The sequence below is a fragment of the Tubulanus polymorphus genome, chromosome 10, assembly GCF_964204645.1.
Source record: "Tubulanus polymorphus chromosome 10, tnTubPoly1.2, whole genome shotgun sequence".
Classification (NCBI taxonomy): domain Eukaryota; kingdom Metazoa; phylum Nemertea; class Palaeonemertea; order Tubulaniformes; family Tubulanidae; genus Tubulanus; species Tubulanus polymorphus.
In genome coordinates, this window is record NC_134034.1 from 9,131,993 (window position 1) to 9,145,826 (window position 13,834).

A 13,834-nucleotide genomic window follows, 5' to 3' on the forward strand; every position below is an offset into this window, starting at 1 on the left:
TCGAGTCACACCTTCCATCTCAACCTAAAATCAATTTATTCTCGGCAGTTTTTCTCTCGTCGATCAATTGTTTCTGACTCGATTTCCACACATTATCAACTGCCATACACAGATAACTTGACTGTAATTTGAAGTAATGACGAACACCGAACATAGACAGTCCTAAGTTCTTACAGAAATTAACAAATTTGGTAGGGCTCAATGCCCCAAAAAATACACCGGCTGCAATCAACAAATTTCCAATGGGCATTTTCTGATGTCTTGGCTGGGAGGACCACACCCAAAATGCGTTTCATATGTCACCGAAGATCCTGTCATGCAATGCTTCGTAATCTTGCATGGGGAAAGGCATTTTTGACATACTGACAGTAACGAAACAATAGCCGATTCAAAACAAATGAATTTTCTTTCATTTTGCGGATCATCTAAATTTGCACCTGTATTGACATGGGGTAATTCACTGGTATCGACATCTTCACAGCTGTAGAAAATAAGAATAAAATTCAAACCATTTGATTAATTTTGTAGGGTTTCACACTGAAAAATATACTTGATCTCTAAAGGGTTTCCGTGTGTTATTAGCCCACTTGGGACTTTAGTCCCAGCGGGCTATTGCGTTCACTTTTCGTCCGTCGTTCGTCTGTAGACGGAATCCAGTTATTTTGGGAAGTTTTGAAGACGCTTCAAGGTAATGTCTTGATATTTGGGTTACACATGTTTTGGCGAACAGCCATTGTTGTTCGCCAAAATCAGCACTTTTTACACATTTCTGAACTTTTTGAGGGAAATTTTGAAGACGCTTTGATCAATTACCTTAATCTTTCGGATATATGTGAATCCCCCCTGGGCCCATCAACATAACAAAAATTGGGTCGGTCGGACTCAAGATGGCCGTCCTATGACCTTTTGCCCAAAAATGTTAACTTTGTCCCGAATTCTGAGTCCTGTAGCTTCCTACTGGTTTGCCATTTCTCATTACAATTTGTGATGGGTATTCTTTGGAAAGGGATGTTTTATACCTGAGACAGGTATTTTTCATCAGCCAATTATGACGCAATTGGCGGCCATCTTGGTGTCACCAGTACTCATTCGTAAGTGGGAAAAAGTTTTTCCACATTATATTAATACCTAAGCGTATTTTGATACCACAATCAATTAGAAAGTTGTAGCTCATGACGTGTTCTATGATTGTGGTGAGTTTCAAGGTAATTGGATTTCGTATATGGCCACCAGGGGGCGTTGAATAATACAATATCTTAGCATTTCTTTATTATATTCGTACCTATGCATATTTTGTAACCACAATCAATTGGAAAGTAGTAGCTCATGACATCATCTATGATTGTTGCGAGTTTTAAGGACATTAGTTATTCTATAAGGTCACCAGGGGGCGTTGAATAGTAGAATAACTTAGTATTTCCTTATTATATTGCTACCTAGGCATGTTTTGTTACCATGATCAATTGCAAAGTTGTAGTTCATGACATGTTCTATGATTGTGGTGAGTTTCGAGGTCATTGGGTTTTGAATATGGTCTTCAGGAGGCGTTGAATAGTAGAATGACTTAGTATTTCCATATTAAATTGGTAACGAGGCATATTTTGTAATCACAATCAATTACAAAATCGTAGCTGCTGACATGTTCTATGATTGTGGTGAGTTTCAAGGTCATTGGTTTTTGTAAATGGTCACCAGGGGGCGTTGAATGTTGAAATTGTTAGATTGTTGAGCATTTGAAACCACTTCCCAAGTGGGCATGGTGTCCCTGGACCCCTAGTATATGAATAGCAATATGTTATTCATTTGACATAGACCATAGAAACATTTACTCCAAATGCTCAATTTTGCAATGAAATATTATATGGAGACTTACTCTGATGAATCTTCATCATTGTGATCCCACGTGGGGTCGTAATATTCATCATCAAGTTCATCATCACTTTCAATTTCACTGTCATGGAAATCATCATTTGCTGTTTCAGATTCCAGGAGTTCACATTGAACACTCTTATCCAATTTAAAAGTTATTCCATCTGTCTGAATTCGTTTTGATGATGATGTAGGCTTGATGTTGCATTGCACTAACCGATTACGGTGTTCCTGGAAATCCGATTTATAAAAACTGGTAGTGAGACAATAACAATTAGAGTATAAGGATATACAATCACTTACAACCATGCCAGTATTTGTCCCGATACTCCTAATAGGTAGAGAAAAATCATCAATATTATCCAATGAAGGAGTTGGCACTAAAGGTTGTTCGATGGAACTATCCACAACCACAACTTTTACTTTTCTTGGACTTGGAATTAGATCTTTCACTATCTAAAAACAGATGAAAAACATTAAGTTAAAAATGCGAATGGTGCTGAAAGAAAATGGGATTCAATTTGGAAAATGAATTACCTAATTTTAATTGTGTATCAACCTACCTTTACATGATCTCTTTTCTCGATGGCTCTGCTTGGTCTAGGACTGGGCGTACTAGCTACTGTGAGTGTGACCGGTGACGCGGATGAAGTTGGTCCTGGTCACTGTCATCGTCGACTGCACTGGAAAATGATGGGCGGGATTTAACTAGCCAGTAATAAACGTGTCTATAGTTGAATAATTGAGGTAGTGACTCTGGCTTGAACTCACTACAGCCAGTTATCGGTATGAGTGTAGGCTTAATTGTCGTATTTGCTGATTTGTTTTGTTCTAGCATCTTCTTTTCATACCATTTTCCCTTATCAATCTTGATGTCAATCTGTCTTGATGCCAAATGCTCTAGCATCCTCACATCTGCAAAAAAATAAGAAAATACACAATTTAGGATGTTTGCAATTGTAAAGAAAAATGTTGCTTTTTAATGAGGGAAATCAAAATATTCATATTAGAAATATTCAATAAACCTTGGCTTTGAGTGTACAATAAGTATATATTTAATTGTTATCAGCATGAATTATATTTCAAATCAGTTCTTCATGTCATTTAAATACCAAATTCCAATTTTCTTAACATTTTTGTTCTAAAATAAATCGCTTAGAAATTGTTGTTTGAAAATAAATCTTTAAGCCATTGGAATTAAGTAAAATTTTTATGCAATTTGAAACCAATTAACCTTTTGTTTACAGTAATTTACAGAATATATACTATGAACTATACGTTTCATAAGGCCTATGAAAGTATGGTATCAGTTAACCGTCACCTCAAAGGTTGATGAGGTTCATTTTTAGCCCACTTGGGACTTTAGTCCCAGTGGGCTATTGCGTTCACTTTTCGTCCGTCCGTAGACGGAATCCAGTTATTTTGGGAAGTTTTGAAGACGCTTCAAGGTAACGTCATGATATTTGGGTTACACATGTATCTACCCTAGACCCATCTTCAGCCCAAAAACTGGCCCTGTCAGAATCAAGATGGCCGACTGGCAGCCATTGTTGTTCGCCAAAATCAGCACTTTTTACACATTTTTGAACTTTTTGAGGGAAATTTTGAAGATGCTTTGATCAATTAGCTTGATCTTTTGGATATATGTGAATCCCCCAGGGCCCATCAGCATTATTTATATCATGTTTTATACATCGCGTGTAGCTACTCCAAAAAGAAGATATACTTACATTCTTTAAGCCCGGCTCAGATCGACCTTGCGACGCAACTCAACTGTCGGCGACTATCGTAGATTGCACTCAGATCTAATTCAGCAATTATCGCCGACCAGTTGCTATCGGTCGTACGATTGAACGCGAGCGCGCTCACATCGACACCGATACACCGACTTGTAACGTCCTCGCGAATGGATCATGTGACTCGTTCAAAATGGCGCCACACAGAATGCAGGTACGCGCACACAAATTTTCCCCATAAAAATATAAAATATGCCTAATTATTCCATAATCTCTCCATCTAATTAGCGAAATTATAGTGAGAAAGCAATTTAAATTACCTCTAGGGATTCAAATTTTTGTTTATGATTCTATTTGATTTTATATTCATAATTTTTAGATTTGTCAACAAAGGCTTTATATCAACATGATTCAAAGACGTCGTAGACAGGCAGCTACAGCAGTCGCGTTAGCTGTCTCTCTAGGCTTAGAAGAGAAGCAAAAAAAAAGAATTTGGAAGAAGGATTGGCTTCATCGTCACGACCAACAAGGTGTTTTTTGCAATTTAATGAGGGAGTTGAACTTGCAAGACCAGGAGTCGTTTCAAAACTTCTTCAGAATGTCTGTTGAAAATTTTGAACACCTGACTGATCTTGTTTCTGGCAGAATCAGCCGGCAAACCACAAATTTCCGAAAGCCAGTTCCACCTGCAGAAAGGCTTGCAGTTACTTAAAGGTATCTGGCCACAGGTAAGACAACACAATTTTTTTAAAGTGAATATCAAAATTTATTGTTGCAAAGTTTACATTAATACTGATTGTCAATACTATTGATGCTAAAAATATACTACTGTACTGTTGCTCTGCTATAGTTTAGATGTACAACAGTATTGGTAATACTTAAACCATTACATAACACATATTTTCAGGAGAATCCTATAAAAGTCTATCGTATTCCTTTCGGCTTGGAGCCACGACAATAGGTGAAATTGTTCCCGAGACGTGTCGAGCAATTTATGAAGTATTGAAAGATGACTATCTAAAAGTAAGTTAGAGTCAAATACATTTGTATTTACTATTATACCTAAACACCTAATACCAGTTTTGAGAATATGATGGCTCTGCCAGCATTTGCATGTAGGATGCACCCTCATTTCGAGCCTGGTACCGATCAGGCTGGTGTTGAGCTGATGGGTACTTTGGTGCTTCCATGTTTGCCAATTCAGCTTCTCCCAGAGCTTGATTTATTTTGTTTGTAGCTTCATAGCGTATACGGACATTTGTTATTTTTCTCAGTTTGCTAGCAATTAATCTCCCAAAAATATCCATCTCATCTTCTGAAGGAATCTCCGGATATTCAATGGGCCTATCCATTGCATTGGCGATTGTCTCCAAAAGGCTAGTTGTAGTTTTTTGAGATTCAGCCGATTTTCTTTTGGTTGGACCTGGATTGTTCCTATGCTTTTTAGCTGGCTCCAGAACTGATGTTTCTAACAGATCATCTTCGGTATCGGCATGTTTCCTTTTGGATTGGTCCGGAGCCTTGGGCTTTTTAGCGGAGTCCAGAATTGAATTTTCAGATTGAGCATCATCATCATTGTCACTTGAACTGCTGGCACCTTCATCGATCTCTTCTTCAACATTGGGATCAATATTTTCAATTTCTTGGCTATTATTGAGCTAGAAAAGAATTTAAAAAAAAAAATTACAAATTGATTTTTATTTTCAATTTTCAGATGCCAGAAACACCAGAGGAATGGAAAAAAATTGCAACGACGTTCAATGATAAATGGAATTTCCCACATACATTTGGAGCAATCGATGGAAAACATATAGCGTTAAGAGCTCCAAATAACTCGGGCTCAACATACTTCAACTATAAGAACTTTTTCAGCATTGTTCAAATGGCACTTGTTGATGCTGACTACAAGTTTATTTACGTCGATGTTGGATGTAATGGAAGGGTATCAGATGGAGGGGTTTTTGCAGGATGCAGTTTACTGCAGGCCCTTAATCAAAGACTGGCAAACATTCCGGAACCAGAATGTTTGCCAGATTCGGACATTATGATGTCCTACCACATTGTTGGCGACGATGCATTTCCCCTGAGGGACGATTTGATGAAACCGTTTCCGTTTCGAAACATGACAACTGAACTAAGAATTTTTTACTATCGTCTTTCAAGAGCCCGCCGGGTAGTTGAAAATGCGTTTGGAATAATGTCATCAAAATTTAGGGTTTTCCTAAGTCGGATACCACTTAGTCCGGAGAAGGCAGAAATTTTGGTGCTTGCCTCGTGTGCCCTGCATAATTTTCTGAGGTCACGTGCCGATATAATCTATAACAGTGGTGTAGACGGCTTGGAACTGGATGAAGGTATGAGGGTGGAACCAAACTTAATGTCATGTGGAATTCCACACAGCAACTATGCTGGTACTCAACCAAAGGAAAAGAGAAATAAGTTGATGGACTACTTGAACAGTGCTGCTGGGGCAGTTGCTTGGCAACATGCGATGATATGAACTTTATAACCTTATAACTTTATATATCATTTATACTGCATATATGCATGACAAAATAAATAGTATTATTATTACCTCAAAAGTGCTGACAGTTTCTCGTCCTTTTATATGTGGCCTCAAAAAACTCAAATGCGTAGCAATCCATTCTTGTCTTGGTGTTCTACCTTTTCTGCCCGAGCCTGATGCTGGGCATTTTATTACTCTTCCAAATAGTGTCCTGAGTGTTTTGATACGAACGGTTATATCACTTGCTAAATAGAAAATAAAAAATTGGAAATATTAAGTTTGCTCATAAAATCATTCAGAAGACATGTATATCGAAATATTTAAAAAAAAGTTAAAAGCTTTTTATTGTTGATCAAACATTAATGTATGTGCAAATAGGCATTTCTCTTTCCTAGGCTAATGAAATTTTTTATTACGAACGAATAAATATGATTTTGACAGAAAAATGTACTGAATTTACTAAAATCTATTTCTTTCATATTTTTTAATAAGGAATTATCCGAATACCCCAAATAATAAGTCATTTATTCCAAGAAAATCACAGAAATAAAATGTTACTATAAGCGGGATTCGAACCCAACCACGCAGTAACGCGACGAGCTTTCGTGTTTTAATCGTTTAAGTTGCGTTTTTAACTGCTTCTTACCAGATCTATTGAGCTCTTTAGCCATTTCATCTATTGCCTTTCTTTTTTTGTCCCTATCGGAGTACTCTTTTGATGATATTTTATAGAGGCATGGTCTCTCTTCCCACATTACAATCAGGCTTTCTTCTTCGGTCGTCCATGAGGTCGCCATGTTGATTTTTCATTCGCCGCTCTGATTGGCTAAAATTTATAGCGCAGTCGGCAACCGATCGTAGAAACGCACACATCGACGATGACGAGTCGGCGACTGGTTCCGTCGCGTCGTAGAAGTAGAACATGTTCAACTTCTGCGACTGAGTCGCCGATGGTGAAAAACTGTCGCACGACGGTCGTAGCTACACTCAGATCAGCCCCCCTTTACTGCGGGCTATCGCAATTTAGTTTTCTATGCTTACTAAAATTTAATTGAATTTCACTTGAATTTTTCCAAATGAGAAATAGCATATTTATTATTCATCGAGTTTTTGGCCCATGCACTTCCAGGATTTGCGAAAGCTTGACGAATAATATGCTATTTGAGTGCTTTTGTACTAAACAACAATGGTTATTTACCGGCAACGATCTTGATGAATAACTCACCATTGTTCGAGATTGTATGGTTGAAGTCTATACTCCCCATCCGGCCGATTGTCTGGTCGTTCTCCTTCAATTTGCTCATTTTCTTCAGCCAACGGCTCATGTAAATACGGGTTAATGACCTCTTCGTCACTAGAAGAGTCAGTTTCTTGATCTTCTTGGTCATTTTCAACGGCATATTTACTATTATTCGATTCATCGTCCGTAGAAAGATCACTGTGACTATCCGACATATTTGAATGGCATGTATCTGTGTATTACAGCTGGCGCCGCTCTTCTGGCGCTGACGTCATATCCGGTAAATGGAAACAGTACATGACGGAATGGAAGAATTCGCTATTGAAATACCTTTTTAATCGAATTCATTCAATTTTCAATTGAGATTGCAATCCCTATGAGAAATTGACCATAGACCAACGATATGTGACTAAAAACTGGGGTTCTTATGAAAAGTTGTCACATGTCCTTTAAAAAACCTCAATTTCCAACTGTTTGAATTTTTCGATAAGCTGTTCTTTTACTTCTTACGCACTTCCTCTGACCTGGTTTTTTGGCAATATTTCCGGTTTTAGGAACAGTCAGCAGATCTGTTGATGTCATTGTATTGATTCGTTTTGTTGGCCTTATCGTCGCTTTCATGAACTTCTCTGAAAATAGTTTGTTTTTATCGTCAGTTTGTGAGTCCAAATGGCATGGCTGACAGTTAACATAGCTTTTCAACTTTAATACAATTTCGAAGTTTCCTTGATTGTGTATAGCTCTGCTTCACCAATTTATGCAAATTCAATATCTTCCATTTAGTTGAAAGTTGTATAATGCTGTTAATTGTCTCGCAATTGTGGTTGGTCCAACCGATTGAATGGACTTTTTTCTCGACTGACGGAATGCACACATACTGCTTTAGTCGCGGTTCCAGTTTATTGAAATAAGCTATACACTCTGGTGCTGATTCTATTAACTCAGCTTTTATTTCGATCATTTTTTGTTCATAGTTGAATTTGTCATTCTGGTGCAGCGCTCCACTTTTATCAAATATCGCATTGACCATTCTATCTTCAACACTATGGTTGACATCAGTTTTTGCAACAAATATCTTTTTACATTTTTGATAAGATGCTGGTAACATTATATTTGATTAGTGGAAAGGAATGCCTCTTTTTTACTGCCTTAAGCAACGCTTTTTCGTCATCCGCACCGAAAGTCAGGTATTCACTGTAGGCCATTTCCGTTGTTGTTACTTCCGAGCCAAGCTTCCCTTTGATGTGTGTGAAGAAATGCTGATAGGTTTCGGTCACCCCGTCAAAATGTAGAAACAGAGGGCCGATGAATATTCTGTTGAAAAATGTGGTATCTATATGTCTGTCTAGTCTCCCTCGTGTGATTTCCAAGTCAGCTCTGAGTCTTACAGAGGTTTATGCTGATTTATATAACCAGCAGTGACAAAAACATTCACGTTAATTCAACTTTTTCAACTATAGTCAAGTGCAATAAAAGAAGTTTACTGAATACAATACAATGAATAAAACCTTGGAGTAATCATTTGACTGGAGAGAGCTTGCCTATTCATTCGCTATACACACTGTGGCCTATTCATGTAGCACCACTCACCGATCTCACTCGTAGCAACAGCTCGCCGCTGACATCGCATCGCTTAACCGGAAGCTTTACTACCAGTATGCGCAAACGGGCTTGATTGAATACGACCTATTTAACGCATGCGTAGTTGTTACAAATATGTCCGCGCCGTTGTGAAGAGTTTTTTGGAAAAAGAATCGTAAAAATCGACCGATATTTAAGGAAATAACAGATTTTTACCACGCTTTTCACAAACAGTACTCAATTGAATGTAAGTGAAAAAGAATAATTCATCAAATTAAAACCCGATTCTTCCGGATAATGGCACATACATCATATTAAAGATCGAGAGTTGATGATAATGAAATAGTAAATGTCAGTGTGTTGCGCTTTGTCGCGAAATCAATATTTGTAATGAAAATTCCCTAGTTACTGTGGTGGTAATACAATATCCTCACTGATGATAGACTTATCATTTCTGGCCATTGGCGTTGTTGCTTTGCCAAAATCAGATTCAAAACCGTTTTATCTAGTTAATTATATTCCTAGTCTATTTGTATTCCCACTCAACATATTATCATTCGCTTACTTTTACCTTTTTAGCCCACTTGGGACTTTAGTCCCAGCGGGCTATTGCGTTCACTTTCCATCCGTCGTCCGTCCGTCCGACCGTAGACGGAATCCAGTTATTTTGGGAAGTTTTGAAGACGCTTCAAGGTAATGTTAATATTTGGTTTATACATGTATCTACCCTAGACACATCTTCAGCCCAAAAACTGGCCCTGTCAGAATCAAGATGGCCGACTGGCAGCCATTGTTGTTTGTCAAAATCAGCACTTTTTACGCTTTTTGAACTTTTTGAGGGAAATTTTGAAGACGCTGGAAATCAATTACCTGGATCTTTCGTATATATTTGAATCCCCCAAGGGCCCATCATCATAAGAAAAATTGGGTCGATCGGACTCATGGTCACCAAGGGGCGTTGAATAGTAGAATACTTTAGTATTTCCTTATTAGATTGGTACCTAGGCATATTTTGTTACCATGATCAATTGCAAAGTTGTAGTTTATGACATGTTCTATGATTGTGGTGAGTTTCAAGGTAATTGGGTTTTGCATATGGTCACCAGGGGACATTGAATGGTAGAATTACTTAGTATTTCCATATCAAATTGGTAACGAGGCATATTTTGTTATCACAATCAATTACAAAATCGTAGCTGCTGACATGTTCTATGATTGAAATGAGTTTCAAGGTCATTGGTTTTTGTATATGGTCACCAGGGGGCATTGAATATTGAAATTGTTAGATTGTTGATGTGACGTTCTACTCGCTCTATGCATTTTACCTAGTGTGTATGTACATGTGCTTGTAATAATTGATGTAACAAGTTCTTCGTAAAAGACACGTGACATCTAAAATATATACATGTATATATGTAATGTATAGTTCGTGTTTTCTGGACGATCATTGGAGTTATACTGACGAATCCTCTACTTTTACGAATGTCTCCTCTCCTCTTACGAATGTATCCTCTCCCCTTATACGAATAACTGAGAGATGTATCTCATCTCCGGTAACGATAATCGGTATTGTACAACAATCTGGTAAAGGTAAATGTTTTAGGCAATATAGGCGACGTTACAAGAGTCCTCCTGCGTCCACATAACTATGGTGAGTATAGTAAAGAAGGGGTAGTTGTACCTCCACAGGAAAATATATAGTGCTCAACATTCCGATGACTGAAGTGGCTTTAAGAATTGAGAAAATCCCCGACTACACTCAGGTGTGCGGCTCCCGGAACTCCCACGGCTTGAGATGAGAAAAGTTACTACACACAGCATCACGCCTAGGGTTATTGGCCACTCAACCCGAACATGATACGCGGTAACCAGCGCGCGCTTACTCCAGACCTGAAATCGCCCTATCTCATTCTATAAGGGACTCAAGCCTCGTCACTCATCCCTCCTGCCAGCGTGACAGTATGTCCAACGCCACAGGATACAAAGCCGACGAACGCTGCATCGTACTTCGAAGGACCTCGGGGCCTTATCCGATGATCCTCTACTGCCGAGTCCGCAACACACCTGCTCAATCACAATTCAGGGGTACTCGCACATATAAGCCACAAAAACCAAAATCAACCTAAATGACCACGCACTACGCACTCACGTCCGAGCGATACGACTAACTCGCCTCGGGTCCCGACACATTAACATTGCATGTATAACTTTTATTTATCCACTTATTCCCGTATCATAGGGCGTTGAACATTAAAATACGACTTCCTAGGGACACACATTCCCCTCGGAAAAATGTTGGGGACTTGTTTTACTATATACACAAAGGTACGGACGACTCAACTCTGACGCGTACGTATTACAGGCCCTTCAACTAATAACGCGCCCATACGGCGCCACAGCCCCGCAGGGCGAACACACAACGAAACTCAACCACTTATATCTTGCTGCAACTACTCTTCTACTTAACCCCTCAACGGTCGAGAGAAGACTGTCTCGAGTCGGCGAATCGCGCGCCTTTTATGGCGAGATTGCCGACCCCGGAGTGTCGTGCCACGCTTTTTGTTGATTTCGCGCCGCATGAATGACTGTGCTCGGTTCGAACTTTCAAACGGCTCTAAAATCTTCGTTTCTTCACCGATTCCTTTCAAGTGAACATTTCCTGAAAGCTTCTTTCTGAGGTTAATAGATAAAATAATAGAAACCGGCAGAAAAATTCTTTCCTTTGAACGGGAAGGGCGCGTAGAAGCCGGTCTCGGGAACTGGCGCGCGCTTTGAACCCGGATAAAACGCTCACAGCTAATTTCCACTCCGGATTTCTTCATATACTTTCTCATGCACTTCAGAACTATAAAATATTCACGACTACCTATTCGGGAAATATCAGGTGACTCTAATTTAATTACAAAGGGAAAACGACGATTATCCGGAGCGTGACGAGGGATGACCCGGAAGTGATTGACAGGGTGATGTCACATTCATAAACAACTCGCACGTGGCATCCGGTCCGGGGTGCTTGATACTAAACGATACTAAACTCCACCAATCAACACCCTCCAAATCCGACCCGAGGCATCAGGGGAATGGGTAAGAATGCCACAAATCGCATTATCAACTAACTCGATTTTTCTCATGACTCCGTAAAGAAACGTAACTCAGAATACGCCCGCGAGGCTCACAGTACAACTAAATACCGTCACAAACTGACGTAATACTGACTCCTGAAATTCTGTTACATTGAGCATTGGAAACCACTTCCCAAGTGGGCATGGCGTCCCTGGACCCCTAGTTTTCAGTTAGACTTTTGTTCTGATTGCTTGTTTTGTTTGCATGCAAGTCTGGTTGGAGGTATGTCATATGATTTTGCGCTATGGAAGGTAAGTCTATCTTCAATTATTGCAAACATAGGCATGTACGTGCGACTGAAAGATTGAAGTCGCACTAACCCAGCTGTCAGCCAATTAATTGAATCACATTCTGTATTTGTCACTAGTAATGACCAGCTTGTTTGTGTTATATCGTCATTCAAAACTGTCTCTTCAACAGTTGAACGCAAATCTTGAAAAAGTCTCATAACATTATTTGTCTTTAAAATTGGATTGATAATAGTTGCTAACGTTTCAAAGAACCTGTATGCAGTCGCTGACATCTCGAATAAACCCCCCTGTTCACAATTTCTGTCCATTTATTGGTATATACCATGAAATTTTGTGTACCGTATATTCTCGCGTAATAGTCGAATTTCTAGACCTCAAAAATCAGTTTTATTTTCCGGGGTCGACTTTTACACGAGTTATACTTTTCAGGTCATAAAAATATCCGCGGCAGTCGACCAATTCAATCCAATATATTTATTACTGGAAGTAAGGACTTAATTACAGGGTCTGAAGTTAGGTCTAGGTAAATGAAAAAGAAGATCAGAAGAATACAAGAAGCATTCACTAACGATTGCTTCTGCCATCTACCGGTATTCAAGTGAGATGCAGACTAGATGTCAACTTCATGAAAATAAAAATAAAAACTTTTTCACTCAATTTCATACATTTTATTTTATATATAACTTCATTATTTTACACATGATATCAAATTAATAATTGGCTGTTATTATGACAAAAGTAAACAATCAATAGACACAGATTAAGTCTATTCACAGTAACACAATACCGGTAATTACGGCCTGGCATATGGTATATTGTTCTCCTTATCAAAACACACTGAACAACTATAGCACTAAACGAGCACAATAAACAGTTCTGTCTATTAATTCCCGGTACATTCTATACGTAGCGCACTAGAATCCTTCAAATTCACTATCATCATCATCCGATTGTCCGAACAATAAATTCCAATCGTCCGTGCAAATTCGATCATCGTATGGATCATTCTCCGCATTATCGGGAAGTTCATCTAGTTCGCCTTGATCCTGATCTTTCCAGAGAAAGTCATCCTTTGAACCGTCAACCGTAAATCTGTTTTTTTCGTGACCAGTCGTCCTGGCGAAGATGGTTTTTTCGCCGATTTTATTTATTGTTCGGTTCATCGGCATATCAAAGTTCATCGGCGTTTCATCCATGTTTCCGATGCACGCTAGCCTGTAGCTATTTTATCACGATGACGAATAACAGAAATTCAGTGATTTTATTTTCGAGTTAATCTGGTAGGCATTGGGCTATCTTCGTCTTCTGACGGAGGACGAAGTCATGACGTTTCATGAAGCGTGAAAATAGGGACACAGTTACACTAATTGATCAATTTAGATAGTCAGCCTCCGTAAAATTTTTCTTAAAGTCTAATTACTTATGTCATGGACTAAAGAGCAAGAAAGAACACCAACTATCTCAAGTACATGTCACTCGAGAATTACCGTTAATTGGATCTCTTTCATCTACTGAGATCAAAGCAAAC

The 13,834-nt window shown here is 38.8% G+C and overlaps 1 pseudogene; it reads right to left on the reverse strand.

The window, feature by feature from the left end:
• LOC141911573 (uncharacterized) overlaps positions 1-13,834 on the reverse strand; it is an 80,389-nt pseudogene that overhangs the window by 1,355 nt on the left and 65,200 nt on the right.